This window comes from Canis aureus, chromosome 8 (assembly GCF_053574225.1).
Source record: "Canis aureus isolate CA01 chromosome 8, VMU_Caureus_v.1.0, whole genome shotgun sequence".
NCBI classification, from domain to species: Eukaryota; Metazoa; Chordata; class Mammalia; order Carnivora; family Canidae; genus Canis; species Canis aureus.
In genome coordinates, this window is record NC_135618.1 from 67,086,776 (window position 1) to 67,096,751 (window position 9,976).

General features: G+C 45.1%; 1 pseudogene; it reads right to left on the reverse strand.

Moving 5' to 3' along the window:
- Positions 1-6,530: 6,530 nt before the first annotated feature.
- On the reverse strand, positions 6,531-7,534 carry LOC144318173 (dynein light chain roadblock-type 1 pseudogene; annotated as a pseudogene).
- Between the last annotated feature and the right edge of the window lie 2,442 nt (positions 7,535-9,976).

Sequence of the window (9,976 nt, forward strand, 5' to 3'; positions counted from 1 at the left end):
GTGCTGGCTGGGAGCATTTCTTGTACCTTGTGTGGCTTCCAGCCGTGTTGTTGGTTAATCACAGAGCTTAAAATGGATCAGACAAGATCTGACTTTAGCCTTTTTAAGCTGGCAATTTTGCAGAAGGCCCACGGAATGACATTCATTATATTAATTGTAAAACCCTTAACTACTGGATCTACCCGAAAGCAGAGAGAGAAGCTGGCAGGGAGGATGGAACAGTAAGCCTGCTCCCTCCTCTGAGCCATTCCTCCAACCTGTAAACCAGGGATTTGGTCCAGGCTACCACCTTGTCAGACCCCCTAAAATTCTGAAGTTCTAATTACTCCCTGGGACATGACTTCTGTAGTTACCTTAGGCCCACATTGTATGAACCAGTCTGGAATTTGGTGAAAAGGTTGAGAAACAGACACCCAGGACTTTTTCGCTGTTTCGTGCTCAAGTGACTCTGGGGAGACACACTTGTTATTCATTTGCCAAGTCAGGTTGATTCAGCCTGGCCCTTGAGTAGGCTCTTTGAAACCCTAGAGGGAGAGTCTGTTTGAGGGAATGAGCTGGGATTTTTGGAGTAGGCTTCTGTGCAAAATTCCCAGTGGGTTTGTAGCTGATCCTGTTGTGTCGGCTGCCCTCTGCGGGGTGGGGGTGGGGCTATAGGGGGTGAGGGGGTGAGATCCAGGCTGTGGAAGGTCCCTGAGGCCTTTTAGGAGGAGACAGGCTGGTGGTAACCCCACTAACTGAGTGGGATTCTGTTGGATAGATAGAAAGGGACAAGGCATTCTGTGTTTTCATCTGGGTGGTGACCTTCCTGTATATATGCCCAAAAATCCATTGAGCTCTTGGAATGTCCTGCCTGATAAGAATGCATTTGTTTACATAGTGGCCTTGGGCCATGGCAGATAGTCTAACAATATGATCCAGGGTGGGGGCTTTGGGGTCACAAAGGGTCAACTTGACCTTCAGACAGGCTGGAAACCAAGGTTGGCCACATGAGGAGTCAACCATGTCTGTGTTATGGATCCCCAGTAAAGACTCCGGACACCAAGGCTGGGTGGCTTCCCTGGTTGGCAATACTTCATGCGTATCGTCCCATGTTGCTGAGACATATTAGCACTGTCCTTGACTCCACCGGTGGGTGACACTTGGAAATCCCATGTTTGGATTTTTCTACACTCTTCCATGAGCCTCTTCCCTGCACTGATTTTAATCTGTATTCTTTCTCTGTAATAAACCCTGACCTTGTGTGTAGATGTCCTTGACAAATTGTGAGTCCTTATTGTGAATTATTGAACCAGTAGTCTTGGGGGCACTGGTGTGAGAAGTGAGGGTGGTCTTGTGGACTATTCCCTTAACTTTGAAAGTGGCCAGCCCCACAATTGGGTTTTCCACTATCTGTAAAATGTACCCTCAAAATACAGCCTCTGTCCAGCTCACGCTGGACCGCCCACACCTGGAGTAAGTGAGGAAGGGCCATGGAGGAGTACGTTGAGGCCCCTTCTGGAAGCTACTGCTCTTCAGAAGAACAGGTCACAGACATCTTGGTCCTCTCACACAAACTCCCACTTCCCTGGCTTGATGCCAACAAACAGACACACTTCTGATCTGCAAAGTTAGGGACCCTCCTTGAGACATGGCCCTCCTTCAGTTCCAGTACCTGCATCTCCTTCCTAGTTGCATACCCCGGGAGAAGCATGAGCATTTCCAAGAACCTGCCGACCATGTGAGGTCCGTTTCTTCAGATCCCATTGAACATTCAGCCTCTGGTACCCACAGAATCTGAAAAAGCAAATGAGTTCTGGAGATAATTTATTAGAACAGTAGATAGCAAACAATTATGTGTATCTGTTGGTTTGTTTTCCACATCTGGTCACCAGGCCAAAGAAACATAATTAATTTTTTGGTTCCAAAGAGACAATTCCACCAATGATACACATCTTTAATTAGCCCAGCTCAACAATTGTGCTCCGGCAGTTTATTTCAGGGAGCTCCATGCTGACACGTTAATGGAAGACGGTGCCAGACTCTGGGGTAAGAATAAAAATGATTGCATGGCCTGAGATGAAGGTGGTTGCTTACACAAGATAAACCCTGGGTTTCATTCTAGAAGTGATCTAATCGGCTGCACATCTAAGAGAGAAATGCAAATGGGTGAAGAGCAATGTAGAATCCATTAGGAGGGAAGCCTGGGTGGCTCAGCGGGTTAACGCTGCCTTCAGCCTTGGGTGTGATCCTGGAGACCCAGGATCGAGTCCCACATCAGGCTCCCCGCATGGAGCCTGCTTCTCCCTCTGCCTGTGTCTCTCTCTCTCTCTGTGTGTGTGTCTCTCACGAATAAATAAGTAAAAAAAATCTTAAAAAAAAAAAAAAAAGAATCCATTACGAGAAAAGAGGAGGAAGGTAAAGTGGTTTGGGACTGTCTTTAATAAATCTCTTGAGGATATATTTTGCAAATGGTGGAAAATCCAATGCAAACTAGCTTGAGCATATGCAACTTTTGTCATCTTACAAAACTAAAGAGTCTATGGGGTTGCCTGGGTGGCTCCACTGGTTGAACATCTGGCACTTGGTTTTGGCTCAGGTCATGATCTTAGGGTTAGGGGATCGAGCCCCATGTTGGGCTCCAATGTCAGCACAGAATCTGCTTACGATTCTCTCCCTCTCCCTCCCTCTGCCCCTCCTTCCCCCCTCTCTCTCTCTAAATAAAATAAAATAAATAAATAAATAAATAAATAAATAAATAACTTAAAAAAAAATTAAGAATCCTGTGGGAGGGCTCTCCAAGCAGGCTCTGACCCAATTTCTCTGCTGTTCTCACATCTCCCTTCCACTGTTTGTTGGCTTCTTCCTCACACTGGTTTTCCTCATGGTCACAGGATGGCTGCCAGGACATGTGTGGCTGCAGGCCTCCTCCTTCTCATGGTAGGGAGTGAGGGAAGGTGGGGGAGGGGGAACAGCTTCCCACAACCATCAAAGAGTCCCGAGCTCCACTCTGAACGGACCAACCCGGCCAGGACCTGATTGGCTTAGGCGGATGATTCACATATGTGGAGTTTAGGTACCAAACTACCTAAACTTTAAGGGACCACACAAGAAGATGAGTGTGGTTAGAAAGGAGAGATGTGTTAAAACCAATGGCATTTAGGAACAGCAAACAATAGGACTATTTGAGAAGAGCTTACTAGAAATGCATCAGAGGTATGAGCAGGGGAGAGAAAAACCATGAGACTGAGGCAGTGCCCTGGGCTCCATGATTGCCTGTAGACATGGGGGATGGGCTAGGAAAGGGCATGGTCACTGAAACTGGTATCAGAGGGGTCCTGTGGCCCTGGTCAAAGAAGCAGCCAGCTGGTGGAGACTCTGATGACAGACAGCTGAGAAACGAATGCCCAGACCCCACTTTCTTCCTTCACTCCATCACCTACCAGGCTTCCCATTGTCAAACCCAACAAGAAGCCAGAGGGCAGGGAGCCTCAGGATATGGCCAGCTCGGGATATAGAGCTCAGAATATAGAGAGCAGCTTGGAGGAGCGTAGAGGAGGGTCTGGAAGGCAGGAGAGGGAATCCTGTATGCAAGTGGCGTGCCCCCAGGTATGGGGTGGTGACAGAGCTCCTGGCTGCATCTCCCTGCAGGACCAGGCAGGGGCATCAACCAGGGGTCAGACCAGGTTCCCCAGCAAGCCTGTTGATCCTGATGGGTAAGCCCTGTAGGACCAATTGGAGAAATTTGCTCTCATAATCAAAAAGTTTCATTGTGAAATATCAGGAGTTGGACAGATCAGGCTTCAAACTGTGGCTCTGCCATTTACCAGCCTCATGAGTAGAAGTTAATCTCTTTCTACTCTAGCATCTTCATTCACAAGAAGGAGAAGATAACAAAACCTGTTTTTAGGGGCATTAAGTTAAATAATGTGTGCCGAATGCCTAGCATATAATATGCGCTCAATAAATCCTATTGCTGTTTTGACTGTGATACATTGTGATGTATTTACATTGTGATATAATGTAATATAAAACCTTAAGATGATGCTCTCCATGTGGCCTTACACTATGATTTTTTTTTAAAGATTTTATTTATTTATTCATGGAAGACAGAGAGAGAGAGAGAGAGAGAGAGAGAGAGAGGCAGAGACACAGGCAGAGGGAGAAGCAAGCTCCGTGCAGGGAGCCTGACATGGGACTCTATCCCGGGTCTCCAGGATCACGCCCTGGGCCGAAGACGGCGCTAAACCGCTGAGCCACACAGGCTGCCCACTATGATTTTTTTTTAAAATGATTTCTCCAAAGAGGTGGAATCTGAGCTGGCCTAGAATGGACAAGGAGTTTTCCAGATGAATGCCACTGAAAGGAAGATCTTTCCTTATCTGCTCCTTGATCACATCACTGTGCTGCTCAAACACCTGCTATGACTCCCTAGTTCCTACTGTAACAATTCTAAGCCTGTGTGACCTGAGTTCCTCCACCTGTCCACACCATATATTTTTTTAAAGATTTTATTTATTTATTCATAGACACACACACACACACACACACACACACACACACACAGAGGCAGAGGAAGAAGCAGGCTCCACGTAGGAAGCTCGATGTGGGACTCAATCCCGGGTCCTCAGGATCACACCCTGGGCTGCAGGCAGCACTAAACTGCTGCACGACCAGAGCTGCCCTGTCCACACCATATTTATCCACAGGAAAGCTGTGCCCAGGCCCATCTGGGTAGTTCTAGACAGCTGTAAAACCCCTCTCCCTCTGCTGCCCTCACACTCCCATCTTCCCAAATCTGTAAATCCCTCCCACTAATACTTTGAAACTCAAGGAGCCTCCCCTGATCTGTGCAGCACTGCTCCCACACCCACACATCCCCTGTTGGATTGCAGCTCTCTGCGATGACTCTTACTCACCAGCTCGGAGTTCCTGGATGGGGGAGCTCAGAACCCTGGCACATAGCTTTGTGAGCAGTAGGCACTCCATAAATGTTGGTGAAGTGAATAAGTTATTTTTTGAAAATTAATTAATAATTTAACATTTTATTAGTTGTGATAAGTGACAATTTTTCTAGAGTCTAATTTTCTCATTGGCAAGAGGGAAAAAATATCTCAGATTATTATGAAGAATTAAATGAGGTCACACATTTAATACTGAAGGCTCATCACAGGGGCTCAGTAAGGTGTGTTCCCCCTGACTCCCCTAGGAAATGTAAATTATCTGAGAGTAGGCCCCCATATTTTCCTAATGCTTCTCAAAAATAAATTTTATTGAGGTACAATTTACATACAATAAAATGCACACATTTTGTTGGATGTCTTTTGACTGTATATACACTCAAAATTACTGCCACAATCAAGATGTAGGACATTTCCATTAGCACATAAGGGTCCCTCATTGAGCCTCTTTCCACTAAACACACTCTCACCCCAGGCTACAGGTAACCGTTGATCTGCTGTCTAACCCAATGGAAAAGATTTCTTTTCCCTAAAGTGTAAATAAAATGGAATTTTACTGGAGGTACTCCTATTGGATGGGCTTCTTTCACTAACTTCGATGTTTTTAGATTCATCCATGCTGTTGCATTCCTTTTTAACATTTAGCAGTATTCCGTTTCATGGGTGTATCACAATTTGTAATTTGTCAATCTGTTCATTTGTTGATGAGCATTTGAACTGTCTCTGGTTTCAGTCTTTAGGAATAACCTTTCATGAACATTTGTGTACAAGTCTTTGTGTGTGGACATGTGTTTTCTTTTCTTTTGGGTAAATACCTAGGAATGGAATCGTGATTTGTATAAGTGTATATTTCACTTCGTAAGAGACTGCCAAGCTGTTTTTCCAAAGTGGTTGTCACATTTTATGCTCTGGTTGACAACATATTCTAGTTCTAGTTGCTCCAGATCCTTGTCAACATTTGGTGTTGTTGGTCTTAAGTTTTAGCCACTCAGGTGGATGTAGAGTAGCATATCACTGTAGTGTTAGTTTGCAATTGCCTGGTAAGTAATGATGTTGACCCTCTTTTCATGTGCTTGCTGGCTATTCATGCATTTGCTTTTTTTTTTTTAAGATTTTATTTATTTATTCATGAGAAACACAGAGAGAGGCAGAGACATAGGCACAGGTAGAAACAGGCTCCCTGTGGAGAGCCAGATGCAAGACTTGATCCCAGGACTCCAGGATCATGACCAGAGGCAGATGTTCATCCACTGAGCCACCCAGGTGCTCCATGTATTTGCTTTTGTGAAGGGTCTGTTCAAATCTCTTGTCTATTCCTATGGTTTTGAACCATGCCTCCTACATAAAGAAAAAAAAAAAAAAAAGCCCAACTGTCACTTTCCCAGCTTCCCTTGACACTAGCCTATAGTCATCAAGTCCAGGCTTGACCAATCTGATACACCCAGCCCCAAATGGAGCTGTACATTGTGAGCTGGTGATTGGAACAAGCCAGGCCAGTAGAGTCCATTTTATTTTATTTTTTTTAAAGCATTTTATTTATTTTTAGTTAAAGAAAAACAGACTTTTCCAAGGGGGACAAAGTGAACTGAAGATCAGACGGAAGGAAGCATGTGTGTGGGCTGCTCAAAGCTCTTGCTCCAAAATCTGGAGGTGAGGAAAGAAGGTCCTCCCAAGAATTCAAGGGTGAGTGGCCAGCAGAGGGTTGACTTCGATAACTTTGGGCACTAGATCAGTCTAAGTAGGCTCTATGGTGATTTCTACCTGCCAGTTGGTTGACATGATTAACATCATCACTCTTAGGGGCTATTACATAAAGGAATGATGCAGGAAGCCAAGAGAGTGGCTTATTCAGTTGGATTCTGAATCACAATCAGGAAATAGGCTTTATCTGGTACAACCATAATTTCATTTTCCTTGGAGCAAATTCAAAGGAAGGTGAGATCATTCTGGGGGTCAATTTCATGTACAGTGCTCCGGGCATTCAAGATGAAGCTGTGCCTGAGGTTGGCATACTGTGTAGTGGTGGGATGGTCCATGGTGCTCTTGATTGGAATGCCTTCTGTGTTCACCATGATGATGTCCTGTACTCCCTTCTGGCTCTGAAATCGCTTCAGTGTCTCCTCCACCTCTGCCATTTCCAACCGAACCAGTAGCTTCACAACACTGGCACCAAGTAGAGTCCATTTTAGCATTATTGGTAACACTAGCTGCCACGGCATCAGCGACCATGCACATTGGTCAGTGACCTGTATCAAGGGTTAAAGTAAAGCCCAATCCATTGGAATTTTAGGGCCAGTTTTTAAGGCCAACTCACACCAGGCCTGTGGCTGACTCTGAACTAGTCTCTGCCAAATCCCGCCTGTGATCCTGGAACTACCCAACCGCTTTTTAGTGACCTCCTTTCCTGCTTGCAACAGCCATGTCTGTGGAGTCTGTATCCATCAGGGCACAGCTTTGAGCATAGTAGGTTGATGTGTTGATTTCTGGTGTTCAGGGAGTGTCCGAGATTGTGACTTCCGCGGTGGGAATGAGAATCCATGAATTAGCATGCCACTCGTCACTGCAGCCATTACAGGCTTGGCTTGCTTTCAACTTCTTTGCCAAAGGGCTTGACAATAAAAGACACTGTTGAAAATGAAATCTTATAATTGCCTTTTTTAAGGAGGGCTGTATTCCAAGGCCTGGATCTCCGCCCACATTTGCATTTGGATCTGGGAAACCAATATGGTATGATAAGTATTTATTTTTAATAATCTGATAGCAGCAAATACATTTCCCATTTCCCAAATTCTTTCCCATCACTCACCTTTGTGTCCCTGACAAAAATAAGAACAAGCTAACAAAGATTCAACTAAATTTGCAGCTGTGGTTTTCTCCATCCCTGTCCTTTGGGAATGAATTGTTAGAAGTTTCAAAGTTACAGACTCAGCACCCTGCCTTAAGTACATTTCCGGATTGCACTTCCCAGGGGTTGGTCCTGGTTTTGCAGGATCTGAAGCTTATATGACGTGGGGGATGCTCTTTATGAAGAGAATTCAAAACTACCACAAAAGCGTTAGAAGCAGGTGTTGTAACGTGCCCTTGCAAGGGAAGGGCTTTAAGCCTGAATCTCATTAGCTCCATATATACCTATTCCTTGCTATCGCTTCCATTCTTCAAATAGCAACAAATTCTAGAAGCCATTTGCTTCCTCCCGTGTCACTGGTCTACCAGCAGGTTAAACTGCCACCAGAGCTCTGGGCTTCCTCCACTTTGGATTGATCCCTGAACAACAAGGTATCATCAAGGCCTGGCGAACCAAGGACACAGATTTCCATGCTCTGTGATCAGGGGCAAGTATAAGTTGCACACTTGCAGAAGTATCACAGGGTCACTCTTGCTCATTCTCAGCCAAGACACTGCCATCCTGCCCTCCCTGGTCACGTCTCCATCTAGGAGCACAGGACTCAGGCAGGTTCTCTCTTAGGCTCCTATGCTATCACCTTTGTGTTTCAGAATAAGTTTTGCCTGTGCAGAAAGAGGTCCTCCAACTGTCTTGTGGCCTTGGATGACATGTCACTCTCCACTTTGCTTATGTTCCATACAGCACAGCCTGACCTATATGATGTGAGGAGGCAGGAGCTTTACTGAGGAACCTGCCAAACACTGCAGACAGGGCAAGTAGCTGAACGGATGTGCTACATCCTCACGGCTGCCATGAGAGCAGTGGATGGAGCCTTACCACGTGACTCACTCTAAGACTGAGCATTAAGGAAGACAGAGCCAGAGGAAGTTTTACAACATGATCTTACATTCAAGATTGTGTGTGTTTAGCCATAGATATAGTTACAGTGAGGACAACTCTATGTTCCAAAGATGGTTGCAACCTTATCTCCTATCCCACAAGCTCTTGGGCAGTGTGACCTTCTCACTCCCCTGCCAAGGGCTGGGGTGGGTGGGTCTAATTCCTCTGTCCTTGAACTTGGGCTGGCCTTATGACTCACTCTTAACTGACAGAACGGAGAGAAAAGGGTTGTCCGTGACTTTGAGGCTCTTGAAACTCTTCCTCTCCAGATGGCTCCTCTTGGGACCTTACTTGCATGAATTAGCAGCCATGCTGTGAGGAAGCCCAAGCCACATGCAAGGCTGTTTTCAGGTGTTCCAGTTGGACCCAGCCTTCAAGACATCCAAGTCACAACAGCAGATATGTGAATGGAGAAGCCTCTAGATTCTAGTCGCCTGTCACTGTTCAAATCTTCCTGGCTGAGGCCTCACACATGTAGAACAAAGAATGTGCTCTGCCTGAATTCCAGGCCCACAGATACCATGAGCTTACTAAAATACTTGTGTTGCAGGGAAGCCCGGGTGACTCAGCAGTTTAGTGCCTCTTTCAGCCCAGGGCCTGATCCTGGAGACCTGGGATCGAGTCCCACGTCAGGCTCCCTGCATGGACGTCAGGCTCCCTGCATGGAGCCTGCTTCTCCCTCTGCCTGTGTCTCTGCCTCTCTCTCTCTCTCTCTCTCTCTCTCTGTGTCTCTCATGAATAAATAAATAAATAAATAAATAAATAAATAAATAAATAAATAATACTTGTGTTGCAAGTCATTTAGCTTGGGATAATTTGTTAGGTAGCAATAGATAATGAGATTATATAGCTATATGTTTGTTCAAGATAATATGAGTAGAGAAGGGATGGGCTGAGGCCTATACCAGGCTGTTAACTGTGGTCAGAAATGGGGGAAGACAAAAGAGGGAAGAGATGGGAGGGAAAGAGAGAGAGAGACAGAGAGAGAGAAGATAAGCAAAAGAAAAGTTTCCATGATTTAATGTGCTTGTATATGATCCCATTTATGAACTTCTGTGTGTTGATGTGTAAATGTTTAAAGAGATACCTGAAAAGATGGTCTCCAAAATGTCAGTGATAGAATTTAGGTGATTTTTCTTCCCTATGATTGTCAATATTGTTGCAATTTCTTTGACAATTACCAGGCATTTGTATATAATCAGAAAACAAAACAAGCATATTTTTACTAGAAAAAAAATTTATTTAAGCAATCCTG